Below are 16,396 nucleotides of genomic sequence, written 5' to 3'. Positions count from 1 at the left end.
TTTAAGATCACAAATCTCTGGACTTCTGGCAGTACCTAGGATATAAGTCCACTAAAGGAGGGAGAGCGTTTTTGCATTTGGCTCCTTAACTCTAGAATAGCCTTCCTGATAATGTTCAGGGCTCAGACACACTCTCACAGTTTAAATCTAGATTAAAGACGCATCTCTTTAGCCAAGCATTCACATAATGTCACGGTTGTTGAATGCATTGTTTCCTTTTCGTCTCGTGTCTGTGTTTGTTTATGTGTGAGTGGGCGTTGTCCCGCTCACGTGTCTGTCAGCGCTCCAGCTGATAATCATTATCATCACCATCACTGTTCACAGCTGCAATTCATTCCCGTTCCCTTCATATACTCACACCATTCTCTGTTCCAGTGTCGGATTGTTTGTTTGAGGTTCCATGGAGTAGCTGTCTCAGTGTTTCGTCTTGCCGTGTCTTCCTGCCGTTCGTGTTCTCCGTCACTGAGTTTTCACCGCACTCCAGCACCGGGCATTGGACTCTCACTTCACCGCACCAGCGCACCACAGACCATCAAGTCCCTGCACGAGCCTGAATCGCCGCCCACCAGAGAATCTGTGACTGTGTTTGCTTCTATCTGAGTTTAATAAACATAAAGTAACCTGCACTTGCTTCCAGTCTTGTTTCTACCATGACAGAACAATCCGACCAGACCATGGAAGTAGCAGGCGGCGCCGCGGCAACAATGGAGGACTTTGTTCGCGCAAGTATTCAAAGGAAACAATGCATTCAACAACCGTGACAGTACCCCCTCCTCTAGGAACGCCTCCTGGCGTTCCCAGACTCCCTTACCTGTCGATTGTAATCATCGATAAGAGAGTGATCCAGGATGTCACGAGCCGGAACCCAACTTCTCTCCTCCGGACCGTAACCTTCCCAGTCCACCAGGTACTGGAATCCGCGTCCCCTCCGCCTAGAGTCCAGAATACGACGGACCGAATAGGATGGTTCCCCATCTACGAGGACGGCGGTGTGGGAAAACCAAGAGCCATGCTGTTCCTCGTTCCAGGACCTCTCTACAGAAATGAGACGGGTCTTCGACCGCGCGGTCGCGGGAAGAGAGGCTGCCAGGGTCTTGTCAGAATTGCGCCAGGGGGAGCGTTCGGTTTCTGACTATGCCATCGAGTTCAAGACCCTGGCGGCCGAGTGTCGCTGGAACGAGGAAGCGCAGTGGGATAGGTTCCTGCATGGGCTGGCCGACCGCGTCCAGAGGGAGATCTACGCCCTGGACCTGCCCCCTTCACTGAACGGACTTATAGACCTGGCTCTGAGGGTGGACGCTCGACTAGCCCGGGTCGGACCACGCGCTCTACCCAGCCTGCCTCGTGGAGGGGTGGAACACCAGCGGTCCAGTGGCATGGACGCGGCCGGTCCCTCCGATCCCGAGCCCATGCAGGTGGGTCGAGCTCGGCTTTCCCGGGAGGAGAGGGAGAGGCGGAGGTCCCAAGGCCTTTGCCTGTACTGCGGGGGAGCGGGACATTTTGCAGTTAACTGCCCGGTAAAAGGTCAAGCCCGATAGTAAACATGAGGCTACTATCGGGTGGGATCTCCGCCGAAAAGTCCTCATCTACATCCACCATCCTCCCGGTAAGACTTAGATGGTCTGTCCACGATCACCACTGCACCGCACTTGTGGACTCCGGGGCAGAAGGTAATTTTATGGATCGCACCTTTGCACTACAGTTTCAAGTCCCACTCAGAACACTTCCCCAAAGAATCACTGTACATGCACTCAATGGACAGTCACTACCAGCGATCTCCCAGACCACCGAGAACATCACGCTCATCACCTCAGGGAATCATGCAGAAATCATATCATTCTACATCATGGACTCCCATCACACCCCCATTGTCTTGGGCCACCCCTGGCTCAACCAACACAACCCCCGCATTGACTGGAAACGTAGAACTATATCAGCCTGGAGCACTGAATGTCATAGTTTGTGTCTTGTGTCTTGTGTCTGCCTGTTCCGTTGTCTCTGTTTCTGTGTTGCAGGAGGAAGCAGTGGATTTATCAAACGTGCCCGCAGAGTACCGTGACCTGAGGGAAGTGTTCAGTAAGTCAAGGGCTGCTTCTCTCCCTCCGCACCGTCCCTACGACTGTGCTATAGATTTACTGCCAGGTAAGTCTGCGCCTAAAGGCAAGATTTATTCACTCTCGGTTCCGGAGAGGGAGGCTATGGAGAAATATATTTCTGATTCTCTAGCATCCGGGTTCATCCAACCTTCCTCATCTCCAGCGGGGGCGGGGTTCTTTTTTGTGGGGAAGAAGGACGGGTCGCTGCGACCTTGTATTGATTACCGGGGGTTGAACAACATCACGGTAAAGAATACTTATCCTTTGCCGTTGATGTCTTCAGCCTTCGAGAGGTTGCAGGGAGCGTCCATCTTCACAAAACTGGACTTACGTAATGCTTATCATTTGGTCCGTATCAGGAAGGGGGATGAATGGAAGACTGCTTTCAACACCCCTAGGGGGCACTTTGAATACTTGGTCATGCCTTTCGGTTTGTCCAACAGTCCCGCAGTCTTCCAAGCGCTCGTTAATGACGTGCTGCGAGACATGATCGATCAGTTTATTTATGTTTACCTGGATGACATTCTGATTTTTTCCTCGTCTCTCCAGGAACACGTGCAGCACGTCCGACGAGTACTCCAAAGGTTGCTAGAGAATGGGCTTTTTGTCAAGGCGGAGAAGTGCGCTTTTCATGCACAGTCGGTCCCTTTCTTAGGACACATCGTGTCGGCTGAGGGTATGCGTATGGATCCTGACAAAGTTAAGGCTGTGGTAGAGTGGCCAAACCCAGATTCCCGTAAGGCCCTACAGAGGTTTCTGGGGTTCGCCAACTTCTACCGGCGTTTTATTCGCAACTTTAGCCAACTAGCCGCACCTCTGACTGCCTTGACCTCCCCCAGAACTGCGTTCAGGTGGTCGGAAGCAGCCGAGACTGCTTTTTCCAACCTCAAGAGTCGCTTCGTTTCGGCTCCCATCTTAATCGCCCCTGATCCGTCACGCCAGTTTGTGGTGGAGGTCGACGCGTCAGAGGTGGGGGTAGGCGCAGTTCTTTCACAACGCTCTCCTTCAGACGACAAGATGCATCCATGCGCGTTTTTATCTCATCGCTTATCACCCGCTGAACGAAATTACGACATTGGCAACAGGGAGTTGTTGGCGGTCAAGTTAGCCTTGGAAGAGTGGCGCCACTGGTTAGAAGGGTCTGGGGTACCCTTTATCGTCTGGACCGATCATAAGAATCTGGAATACATTAGATCCGCCAAAAGGTTGAACTCCAGGCAGGCTCGGTGGGCACTTTTTTTCGGCCGTTTCGATTTTACCCTCTCATATCGTCCGGGTTCCAAAAACGTCAAACCCGATTCTTTGTCGCGTATTTTTGATCGATCCGAACACGCACCTACTCCCGAGCGTATTTTTTCAGAGACCCTAATTATCTCTACGCTCACATGGGAGGTCGAATCGAGAGTCAAGAAGGCTCTAGAAGGGGTAACGCCTCCGATCCGGTGCCCACCGAACCGCTTATTTGTGCCGGAGGAACTACGTCCAGACGTTATTCGGTGGGGTCATTGTTCTAGTCTAGCCTGTCATCCAGGAGTTAGTCGCACCCTCTATTTGGTCAAACAACGATTCTGGTGGCCGCTTATGGCTCGCGATGTTCACAATTTTGTTTTGGCTTGCTCAGTTTGCGCCATTGGCAAGTCGTCCAATCGACCCCCAGATGGGTTACTCCAACCGCTGTCGGTGCCTTCGAGACCCTGGTCCCATATCGCACTAGATTTTGTTACCGCCCTCCCACCCTCCCAGGGTAACACGGTAGTTTTAACCGTGGTGGACCGATTCTCGAAGGCAGCCCACTTTGTTCCCTTGCCCAAATTACCCTCAGCCAAGGAGACAGCGGTTGCAGTCGTTAATCACGTCTTTCGGTTACATGGCCTCCCGACAGACGTGGTGTCCGACAGGGGTCCCCAATTTGTGTCCAAATTTTGGCGAGAGTTTTGTAAGTTGCTGGGGGCGACGGTCAGCCTGTCTTCCGGGTTTCACCCCCAGAGCAATGGTCAAACTGAGAGAGCCAACCAAGACTTGGAGAGAACCTTGCGATGTACGGCTGCCAGGAATCCTTCCTCCTGGAGTCAACAACTGCCTATGGTGGAGTACGCCCACAATTCGTTGCCAGTGTCAGCTACGGGCCTATCTCCTTTTGAGTGTAGTATAGGATACCAGCCACCGGTTTTTCCTAGTCTGGAATCCGAAGTCGCGGTCCCCTCCGCTCACGCCTTCGTCCAGAGGTGTCACCACACATGGACGAGAGCCCGTGAGACTCTCCTCCGTGTGCGGGCGCGCACCAAGGCCAAAGCCGATCGCCACCGGTCTAGGCCTCCCGTATACGTCGTCGGTTCCAAAGTGTGGCTTTCTACCAAGAACATTCCGCTCCGCTCCGTATCTAATAAATTGGCTCCTAAATTCATTGGCCCGTTTTCTGTCACCAAGATTGTTAGTCCGGTGGCAGTCCGTCTCAACCTCCCTCCAGTGTACAGGAGAATTCATCCGGTATTCCACGTGTCCAAAATTAAGCCCGTTTTTTTTTCCCGTATTAATCCGCCTACCCCGGTTCCCCCACCGCCGCGCCTCGTAGATGGGGAACCATCCTATTCGGTCCGTCGTATTCTGGACTCTAGGCGGAGGGGACGCGGATTCCAGTACCTGGTGGACTGGGAAGGTTACGGTCCGGAGGAGAGAAGTTGGGTTCCGGCTCGTGACATCCTGGATCACTCTCTTATCGATGATTACAATCGACAGGTAAGGGAGTCTGGGAACGCCAGGAGGCGTTCCTAGAGGAGGGGGTACTGTCACGGTTGTTGAATGCATTGTTTCCTTTTCGTCTCGTGTCTGTGTTTGTTTATGTGTGAGTGGGCGTTGTCCCGCTCACGTGTCTGTCAGCGCTCCAGCTGATAATCATTATCATCACCATCACTGTTCACAGCTGCAATTCATTCCCGTTCCCTTCATATACTCACACCATTCTCTGTTCCAGTGTCGGATTGTTTGTTTGAGGTTCCATGGAGTAGCTGTCTCAGTGTTTCGTCTTGCCGTGTCTTCCTGCTGTTCGTGTTCTCCGTCACTGAGTTTTCACCGCACTCCAGCACCGGGCATTGGACTCTCACTTCACCGCACCAGCGCACCACAGACCATCAAGTCCCTGCACGAGCCTGAATCGCCGCCCACCAGAGAATCTGTGACTGTGTTTGCTTCTATCTGAGTTTAATAAACATAAAGTAACCTGCACTTGCTTCCAGTCTTGTTTCTACCATGACACATAATGCATCTCATAACATTATACTGCCAAATTTTCTATATATTATAATCATTATTCACAACTTGTAATAATTGCTTTAACTCTCACTGCCATTGATGGAATTTTCCATTAAATATAAGACAACGCTTCTCTGCCATTGATGAAATTTTCTGGGGTTTTTCACTGTTACGGGGGCAATATTAAACATCTTCTGAAAGATTATAGAATCTATAGATCAAAACACAGGAAGAAACAAGCGATAAAGGCATTGCTTATGGATGCGATTTTCTCAGCTTTTTGTTCAAAATGTTGCTATTTTTATGAAAGTTACCAACATTCAAGTTTTCATAAAAAAAGAATGCATGAAGCTAGAATAACATTTAGAATTTAGGTTTCTGCCTAAATTAATTCATAATGTTAGCTAACTGCACGATCTATATTGTCTTAGAACTGTACTTTCTGACATATGGACATTACTTTGGCACATTAAGTAGAAACATGTATTTTCTATAAAGCTGCTTCAAGGCATTGTGAAAGGCGTTATACAAATACATGTACATTTAAAAAAATAATAATGATAGATGATAGATATTTGTCAGAATTCCCAGTCTGGAGAAGATCATCATCGAGAGTCTAGAATTATGAGTTTGTCATTTGTAAATAAAACTTTGCTACAATTGTATTCAATTGTAATTGAATACAATTGTACATTCAATTACAACCTAGTTTGCAGTTGGAACATGAGTCATGACAATGCTGGCTGAATTTGTGATTAACTGTACATACTGTACACTAAAAAATTGTTAATGTAGCAAATGACTGGCAGCAGGCTTAATTAAACATTTAATAAAGTTAACACATTCTCAAGATTGGAAAACAAGTTTTATTTTGAAAAACATAACAAAAAGTCTAAAAATAATTTCTAAAACAGATGAAAAACATCTCAAACTTTAAATTGCAGCGTTTTCGAAGTAATGTTAAAATACCTGTAGAAGTAGAAATCTAAATGGAATGTTTAAAGACAGTTTTTTAATATTTTTTATTATTATTATAGTAAACCTTAAATTAAACATTTAATATTTAAAATGTACAGTAATAAAAAGTTTTTAAATTCTCAATAAAACGCGACAGCCTTATGCAGTGCTTCGACAGAATCCCAGCTTGAGATGTTTCGATGCCATCGCTTCCTCTTCACTTCTTAAAAGCAAGAAAACTGAATACAAAATAAGTCACATACAAGATTTTCACTTAACAGTTCAATTACAGTCGGGTAGAAAACAAAGTATACAACACTATCCATTCTAAAACACATATTTGATGTATTCAGATGTAAATTTACAATATCAACCATTTATTCACAAGCAATTCTCCAGGTGGAATTGAGAAAAATGAAATATTACTCCATGTGTCAGTTACGGTTGCTATCATCATAAGGTCATTCATTTATCTTTAACAGATGAAATCAACACATTGTGGTGTTGAGCTTAGAAGGTTGTGGTCTGTTGCTCTTTGGCTTATATCTTTCAATGCAGGTTTATATTGTTTCAACAATTTTTGCCTGACCCCTGGGTGCTCCGTATATTTCTGGTAATATTTGTGGAGAAACATTACACTGTTTTAATTCAGAATCCTAACCATACATTGTACTAATTAAAATAAGTATATTTTTATTAAATTAAGATAAGATTATTAAGATTATAAAAATAAAATAACACAAAAGGTCAATGAATCCGTACCAGAAGTGATAGTGCAATGTAGCAGCTAAAGAAAAATCCTCCACCAAATTGCCAGTAATCAGCTGGATCCTTGAATCTGAAGAGGGGAAAGAAGAAATGATTCAATGAAAAGTCTAACGTTAGTCAAAATTAACGTTAGAGATTTCTTTGTAGCCACCATTTCAATCCCGCGTGTAATGCAGCTCACTATGAAGGAATGTGTCATTGACTGATGATGTAAAACTCCAGACAAGTTTTCTCGTGTGCATCCGTTTTTAATGCGTCTTGACTGCTGTACAGTTTGACATTAATGACAACTGAGATCTTACAGTGTGACATGGCTTACAGAGATGATCATGTTCGTACAGTCTGACAAGCAACAATCGTCAAGGACTATTATAAATCACACAGTGTGCACCCGGCTTTACAGTCATTATGTAGAATAGAGGACAATAACAGTACTGGATTGATGAAAAAAAAAAGTTGAAAATCACTTCGCCCAAGTAGCAGTGCTTCACCTTCTGAGAATATAGTTCCCAGTATGTATACGGTTAGAAGATGGCTGTGTCTCATGTGACCTTGTTATTTGTACACGCTGTGACTATACAAATCACAACATATAAATAGGAAAATGTTGGTGTTATTTTGTCACTTATTGGGAGCAGTATGCTAGCTGGAGCCGTTTACCTCCAGTCTTTGTGCTAAGCTAGGCTAGCGGTGGGTGCGTCAGACAGAGTTACGGCACGCACGGAGATGAAAAAGGTATGTATGGACTTATCTAACTCTGGGGGATACGGTGAATAAGCTAAAGTCCCAAAAAGTCGGCGTGTTCATTTAAGATAAGTAGTATTTACTGCTAGTAAATATCATTTGTTAAGAGCACAGCAGAGATGAATGTCTGAATATGGTTGATTATGCAGATTGAGACGATCACATGACTGATAATGAACTACAGTGACTCAATGGCAAATGAAAAATTACTATTATTTGATACAGTAACGTTACGATCTAAACTATGAGAAATAAAATGCTCCTGATGGCCTGACATTCATATGATCCGACATCATGTGAATCTGGATTTTAAAGCTCATTCTGAAGTTTGTCTTCTAGCAGATGCAGTGAGCGGTGGAGATTTTCTTTAGTCCTGACACACAGGAAACTCCTGCTATTAAAATCAGCTCTGTGTAAATCATCAGTTTCTGTGCTCTTTATATCTTTATATCATTCAACCACACGACCATTAACAGCAAATGATCAGGGAATCTTCATCTGTACATGAACAGTAATAAAGGAGCAATACATTAATTACAAATACTGACATGAAGAAAAGTAAAAAAACTAAATGAGCTTAAAATACTGTATTGTAGTCAGTGACGTAGGTAGTTTGTGACGTGTGTTTTTGCCTCTCACTGTTTCTAACACTGATTTATGACGCATTTTAAATATTTCAGAACATCAGGGGCTTTTTTCTGATTACCTGAGTGAGCTAAGGAAACAAGCATGTTGCCGATACCGGAAAGCCTTTAGCAATAAGCATGTTGCCCTTACACATTAAGACCTAAACGAGTATGTTGCCAATACCCGCATAAGGCATAGCAACAAGCATGTTCTCACAAATGAAGAAAGTCTTGAAATGAAGAAAGTGAAGATTAAGTTATCAAAATGAATCAGGTGCTGCTTGTTTATGGTTTGTATAACCGCAGTCCAAGTTCCAGTTGCTTTTGAGTGATGAACGCTGCTGCCTCCTGCTGGTGTCGACAGTCATTCCTCTCATGCAGGAGCAGATGTGCATGTTAGTTGCTGTAGTCTTGTGGTAGACCTTCATCCGTGCAAGTTATCGTTTAATAATATTTGCTCAAAATATGAAGATGGCTTCCCAACCGTGTCAGTACGAAACAAGTCCTCATAATCACTCATCTCGGGAGCCTGTTGTTGTACAGCATGTACTTCTGGGCTAAGTTGTATGAGATTTAACCTCATGCTGTCTGGTAAGCCTAAAAGGCTCTTAACATTTATATCCACTATGTGGAATTGCAATTCCCTCCTGAAAGAACTAGGGTGGTCAGATTTACTCTGTTTGACTGATCAATTTGAGCGTTGGGGTCAACGTGCTGCAATGTGAATACAGACAGGGGCGGTTTCTTCATTAGGGTGATTGGGCGGCGCACCACCAAAGTGTGAAAGCGACTTTTCCAATCACATTCACAATCTCATTCAACCACAGAGTTACGCTAGCCGTCACTGTATGTTCTGCCTCTAGATATAGTCCAATCAGCGTCATGTCATGTTCTGTGGAGTACCGCCTCTTTTTGGGCGATTTCACTCTGGCTGAGAATCGCCTAGAGTGTTCCCATAGACTTACATTCAAAGATTTTTTTTTTCTAACTGCATGGCTCGCACTAACGTGCTTACGTCATCATACGTATCCTTAACTTGTGCATCTATTGGTGGGAACAAACATACACTATTCAGTCCCTCCAGGATTTCACGATTTTTTTGTGTGATTTTTGCGATCAAAATGACTGATTTTGTGGTGGTAATTTCCAAAAATTTGCAAAAAAAATTGTGATTTTTATATTTTATAATTAGGACATCACATTTACCATATTGTATTATGTCAGATGCACAATAGTCATACATGACACAAATCACAAACAAAATGCATAAAGCTTGTTTATTTTGGTCTAATCAAATTCACATCAAATTAACTTTTAAAACAACCTATGGGCGATTTTTCGACCTGACCTATGTAAACATTAACAGCAGGTGTAGTAATTTATACTGTAGAACTGTGTTTAAATCAAATTCAGTAATTCATAATCAAATGCATAATCAGTGGATAATTTACGTTTTTTGTTTTTTAATTGTGCTGTATTGCTGTTGCTTGATTAACATTAAAGGGGTGGTTTACTGCCTTTTTTCTTTGCTTGATTGTGTTTATGGGCTGCAATATAACATGTCTTCGTGTTTCGTTTGTTAAAAAACGCCTTATTTTTCATAAATTTCACCTTTATTGTAAGCCGCTTCCTCCTCTGTCATTTGAACGACCGGTTGACTTCCTGAGTCTATGAAACCACTCCCTCAGAAAGAGGCAATGAGCTCAGATTGGTTAGTTCGGCCGGTGTGTTGTAATTGGCTAAACTGCGTCCGGAATCTTCACGCCCATTACCTTTATGGGCGACAGTTACATGTGCTCCTGGCCCGGTCAAATGTAATGGTGTCAATATTGCCTCATCAGTTTGAGCCAGAATCAGACCCAGAGAGCGGTGATGAAGAGAGTCAAGCAGAACCTCCGCAAACACGGCTCGTACTAAACGTTTCTGAATGGTAATTTTTTTTTTAATTATTATTATTTTCTCAAAGAATTTCCACACGCTGATACTTGAAAATGCTACTGCTGTTTGTTAGCTTTTGAGATAAGCTTTCCCCCTGATTAAACATTTAATATAACTGAATACAGGACTGAGTAATACCGTTTTTTAAACATATTGTTTTATTGATAGAATGAACAACCGTTTAACTATATTCACAAAACTTACCGGTAGTTTACTCAGTTTGTCGTTTTCTTTAGGTGTACATGTGATAACAGCAGCTGAAGTTCGCTGTTGCGATAATTTTTTTAAGTTTGCACACGTTTCTTATACACTCAAAATAACATCGAACTAACTAGCTACTATAACCAAACAGCTTTGGCATTGGTTTGCGTTCTTGATCAAATAAAAAAATTACGTCATAAAGTAGCTATACATGGAAAATACGTTTACAAAATTTGTACATATTACAAATTCGGGTCCAAAATGTTTATACGCATCTGTCATATACTAAAGCCAGCGCTGGCATTTTTTTACATCCTTGATAAAACTAAAACATTACGTCTTAAATTATACAGGCAAATACTTTTAAAATGATTAAATCTTACTTGCAGGTTGTGGCCTCTGGTTTTAAAGCTGTAACTGCTTCATGTTGGAGTAATAGTTTCTTGTTGAATCCGACATTGAACTCGTGTAGATTCTGGAAGCTGTCTTCCGTAAAATGCGCAGCACAGAGAGCTAAACTACGATTGTAATTGTCAGGAACATAATCAAACTTAAATTTTAACCATTGTTGACGAACTACAGCGTCTGTAGGAAGCCTGAACACAGAAGACCTGACAGCTACAGCTCTCTCCACTATAACTCCTCCTCTTCGACAGCAGAACATGTTCCGGAGGGAGGGTTGATGTAAATGTATGGGTTAGTTACGTATAAAACCCGGGAAGTATCTCGTTGTAGTCCCATTCGAGTCGTTTTTGTAGGCATTAAACTTCCTGATTTTTAAAAGACGATATCTCCGCTTACGTTGAACTTTCAGCGCAGCAACTTTGCAGATACTGTTCATGCACCAACAGCAACATTACACAGTATTTAAAATGAAAAAAGTGAAATAGCAATCAACCACCCCTTTAACAACACTGACAACAGCAGGTAAATTAGGTTACTGTCACTTTAAGACCTACTACTGTAATGACAAACGTCACAATCAGTTATTACTAGGCTACTGATCGTTTTACGTAAATACTCGCCAAGATGAATATTTTGAAGTTAATTGTAGCTGTGTGTATTTGTTCAAGCGCTATAAAGAGAATTCAATACTCTTACAGGCGGTGATCACGCAATCAGTCAGGCAGTCACACACACACACACACACACACACACTGCAGTCAGGCAGTCACTCAGTCAGAGACAGACTGTCACTCGACTGGCTGACATTAGTTATCTTTCGCGGCATACTCTTTTTAGTACCATCAATCATTTCATACTTTTTGTGATGTCATTCAATCATGTTAAACGCGTTAATAAGTTTGCCGTACTAGCCCTATACTGCCCAATGAAAACTGTTCGGATATCGGACAGTGGCGGTTCTAGAGAGGGGCCAGTGCCCCTGTGACAACAAGCTTGGACCCCCTTGTGGCCCCCCTAAATGTGGAGTGTAAAATAATTTTTACAAAACTATTTTTTGCTATTGTTGTTTTTCACATCCGTTATTAGACAGTGGCAACACGGAACACAAATGTAACCCTAGCTAGAGGGACTGCTTAAATCGGATCTGCAGGGGGGTTTTCTATTCAGAAGTTGGTGGACGTTTTGCGCGAATATTAAAGCCTATATAAGCAAAGAAGGAAATATAGAGGTGAGTAAAGTTGTTAATATGTTGTATTTGTATTAAATGCATTACAGAAGTGTAACGTTAACCTGGCCGTTTGTTCGTTTGTGGCAGTTTGAAAAAGGATAAAATATATGATCAACAAACTCATGGTGCTGAGTATTTTTACTTAAACAGGGATGCAAACAGCTCGCTTTTCTGCGCCTCTTTTTCACGTCAGTTTGGGTGACTTGTGTCTGAGAGGGTCTGATTATAATTTCACAAAGTCACCTGCGCCATTCCATAGCTTAATGTGAGGGACAGAAGACTATTTACATCATTAAATTAAAGTTTACGGAAACTCGTTTTCCCTCCTCTGCGGCTGTCCATCATTCTCCATTCAGTAGTCAAACAGCGTGCGCGCCTCGTCCGGTTACAGCAGGATGCACGGTAAAACTCTCTCCAATATGATATATTCACATAATGCATGATCTGTAGATAAAAGGCTGTGGATTTGCATAAAATGACTTTATTTTGTGTATTTGTATTTTATGTTTGTTGCTGTTTTTAAACGACTCGCTACCGTGTCCCTGTTCACACCACAAGGACTATAAATCGGCATCAAACGCACAATAACTGGAATTTAAAACTGTGAAGAAACAAATGATCAATAAACTGTTGGACAAATATACACTAGGATTTGTGCGCTCGACTTTTCTTCGCTTTGTGCCGTGAACTTTTAAATGCGCACTTGTGCAGTGCAGCGCTGCACACTGTGACTCCACGTTGCTTTGAGCACATCATTCTGCACCCGCGATGCGCATACGCGCTTTGTGCGCTCTGTTTTGTTTATAAGCGTTTCATATTATCATGTTTTTTCCTATATTGTTTATACCTAGCCTGCACAATACATTTAAAATAAGCATAATTTAATTGTATATTATATCGTATGCACTAAAGCTGGTGAAAACCTATCTCAGGTCCACAATGTCAGATTAAGCAATTTAGGTGTTCTAAGTATTGAGTCAAGGAGGGCAAAGGCCTTAAATCTAGATGAATTTGCTGATCTTTTTGCAAAAAAAACCCCACAAAAATCGTAGAATACAGTTAATGTGACTGATTCTGAATATGTAATGCAAATGTAAAAAATATAATGGAAATGCAAATACATTGTTGAATGATTGTAAACATGGTATTTTGCCTGTTAATGCCTACAGTGCAGTGCAGAAAATGATATGACAACAATAAGGTCTAAATGTAACTGGCCCCTCTAACAGTACAACTGGCCCCAGCTTGCCCCCCACCCCCTCCTTAAAATCATTGGTTACCCGTAAGCCAATCACATGACGTTTGGTTATGGCGTTTGTTATGCGCATGCTCAGCCGCATCTAACTTCCACTGTAAACGCATGTATGATGCAAAAACTAAACCATCGAGCGAAATACCGGAGTGAACATGGCTGTGAACGACTTTTGCAGATTATGTGGCCAGCAGCCATATCACCCTGTAGCCCAAGACTGGTTGCCCACTGAAGCTAAGCAGGGCTGAGCTTGGTTAGTACCTGGATGGGAGACCTCCTAGGAAAAACCAGGTTGCTGCTGGAAGAGGTGTTAGTGAGGCCAGCAGGGGGCGCTAACCCTGTGGTCTGTGTGGGTCCTAACGCCCCAGTGTAGTGACGGGGACACTATACTGCCAAAAGAGCACCGTCCTTCGGATGAGACGTTAAACCGAGGTCCTGACTCTCTGTGGTCATTAAAAATCCCAGGATGTCCTTCGAAAAAAGAGTAGGGGTGTAACCCCGGCATCCTGGCCAAATTTGCCCCTTGGCCTCTGTCCATCATGGCCTCCTAATCATCCCCATATACTGATTGGCTTCATTACTCTGTCTCCTCTCCACCAGTAGGCTGGTGTGTGGTGGGCGTTCTGGCGCAATATGGCTGCCGTCGCATCATCCTAGTGGATGCTGCACATTGGTGGTGGTTGAGGAGATTCCCCCCTTCTATGTAAAGCGCTTTGAGGTCTCAGAAAAAGCGCTATATAAATGTAACAAATTATGTGAAGTAAATCTACGCATCCACGGCACAATCAGCGTCTACGTCATGGCTCTCAGCCCGCCCTCTGTTCGTTGATTGGCCCGGCTGTTTTCAGGCCGGTGGAAAACTGAAAGATAGGCTGCTATCTCAGACTGACTACAGGAGCGAAATGAAATTAGCGGAAGTAGGAAGTCTGACGTAGTCAGGCTAGGAATTATGCAGGATCGCAAAAAAATGCGACATTTTGTTTATTTTGCGTTGTATTCAGCGATCGCGCGTGAAAAACTGGAGGGACTGACTATTAAAAATCTTTAAGATTAAGTGACAAATAATATTTGAATTTTTTTTTTAATTTGAACGACAAGAAAAAATGAAACACTACTTTAATATCTTTATCAAATGTGATTAAAAAATAAAAATAAAAAAGAGAGCGAGAGCGACTGTTGGGACATCTCGCGAGTTGAGGCCAGTTGAACTTGAACAACGTCATGGCGAACGCATAATTCTATCGTGTCATTAAATTTTTGATCACTTTGCTACTTTGAAAGAGAGAAGAGCAAAATTTCAGTATAAGAAAGCAGTGTATTAAGCGAGTAATGTGATGTAAGCAGTGTAATAATAGTGAGTAGTGCAAATAGTAAGTAATGTGCAGGGTTCGTACGGGTGCTTGAAATCCTTGAAAGTGCTTGAATTTTGATGTGTTTAAGGTTTGAAAAGTGCTTAAATTTTGGATAAAATGCTTGAAAATGTAACTATATTTCTTTCACAACAAATATTTATCTGACGGAATAGTACATTTATTAAATGGAGAAATAAAATGTAGCCCTTCAGATTCAGAGCGATTTGCGCTACGCTGGCCAGAGCAAGTAACGTAAATAGTGAGTTATGTGATTTCAGTTGTTTCTTATTAAACTGAAATTGGAGTGAACGTTTTTTGGGAAATTTGCATCCTGGCTGGGCTTTGTTTGAATAGGTGGTTTGCAGTCACGTGATTGTGATGACGCGCGAAATTCAAATGGAGGGCAGGAAGAGAAGAGCGGAATGGACGAGATGGAGGAAAGTCCGTACTGTACTACTTTAGACGCTATTACAAGAGAAAGATATAACAAAAAATCTAAACATATGTTGGACGTGATCCTTACGTTATGAAGAGGAGTGATTTTTCAACTGAATTGAAAGATTTGCCTGTAACGTTACGTTTGTCTTCAGTTACAGGGGTAACTTACAAACTCAAAGAAAAGAATAAACAATTACTTTGACTTTACAAAGTTCAGAAACTGGTACGTTACACAAGCATAGCCACATAAGTTGTATTAACTCACCTTTGACAAAGTGATCACTGCACACACAGGCTTTTTCCGACGTAGGTTTGCAAGGCATTTTTTTCCGGCGTTTTTCGGTCAATTTCTTGCCTTTTTTCCCCTTGTGAACAACAACTTTTGGTACACGATAAAAACTCCTTGTGGTTTCATCGATTTGAGCAACCATAAACGACGCCAAACATAGGCATTTTGAGTTTGTTTTAGTGCTTCCTAATGTAGCAAATCGCTTCCTGCCCTCCATCTGCATTTCGCAAATCAAAAAGCAGTGATGTTTTCTGCACATCAAAAAGCAGTGATGTGACGTCATATGCAAACAAGCTATTGATTTTGACTTGCTGCTGAATTGTTAACACTCATATAGAAACAAAAAAGGAGATTTATTGTAAGAGTCACTTTATTTTTCATTCATATTAGTAGTAGTTCATTCATATTTACATTTATGAATGTTAATTAATGTACATTGTCCCTTTTCTAAATAAATAAATAAGTAAATAAGTAGTGAAGTTGCCTTTACATGCTTAAGCTGTTAATTTATCCATTGCATGGGTGGACCTTATCCTTATCAGTCATTCAAACATTTGCCTCCACTGAGAGATTTTGCAGGAGCCGCCACTGAATACAGACATAACATTGCATTTAGCTCCAGTGTCTATTTTCAGCTTGACCTGCTTGTTACAGGTTGTTTTGAGACTGGTAAATATGTCTCCTTTCTTTACAAGCAGGTCCACACTTTCACAATGAAAATAATCTTGGTGGACTTCACTTCCTTCATTTACTCTGTGTAGGTTATTTTCACCAGTTCCACTAGATGGCGCCATCCGCCCAGCTGAATATTGAGGCTTGGATCTTCAACACTTGGCAAAGTGATTCCATTTGT

This window comes from Rutilus rutilus (genome assembly GCF_951802725.1).
Source record: "Rutilus rutilus genome assembly, chromosome: 1".
NCBI classification, from domain to species: domain Eukaryota; kingdom Metazoa; phylum Chordata; class Actinopteri; order Cypriniformes; family Leuciscidae; genus Rutilus; species Rutilus rutilus.
This window is presented reverse-complemented; position numbering follows the sequence as displayed.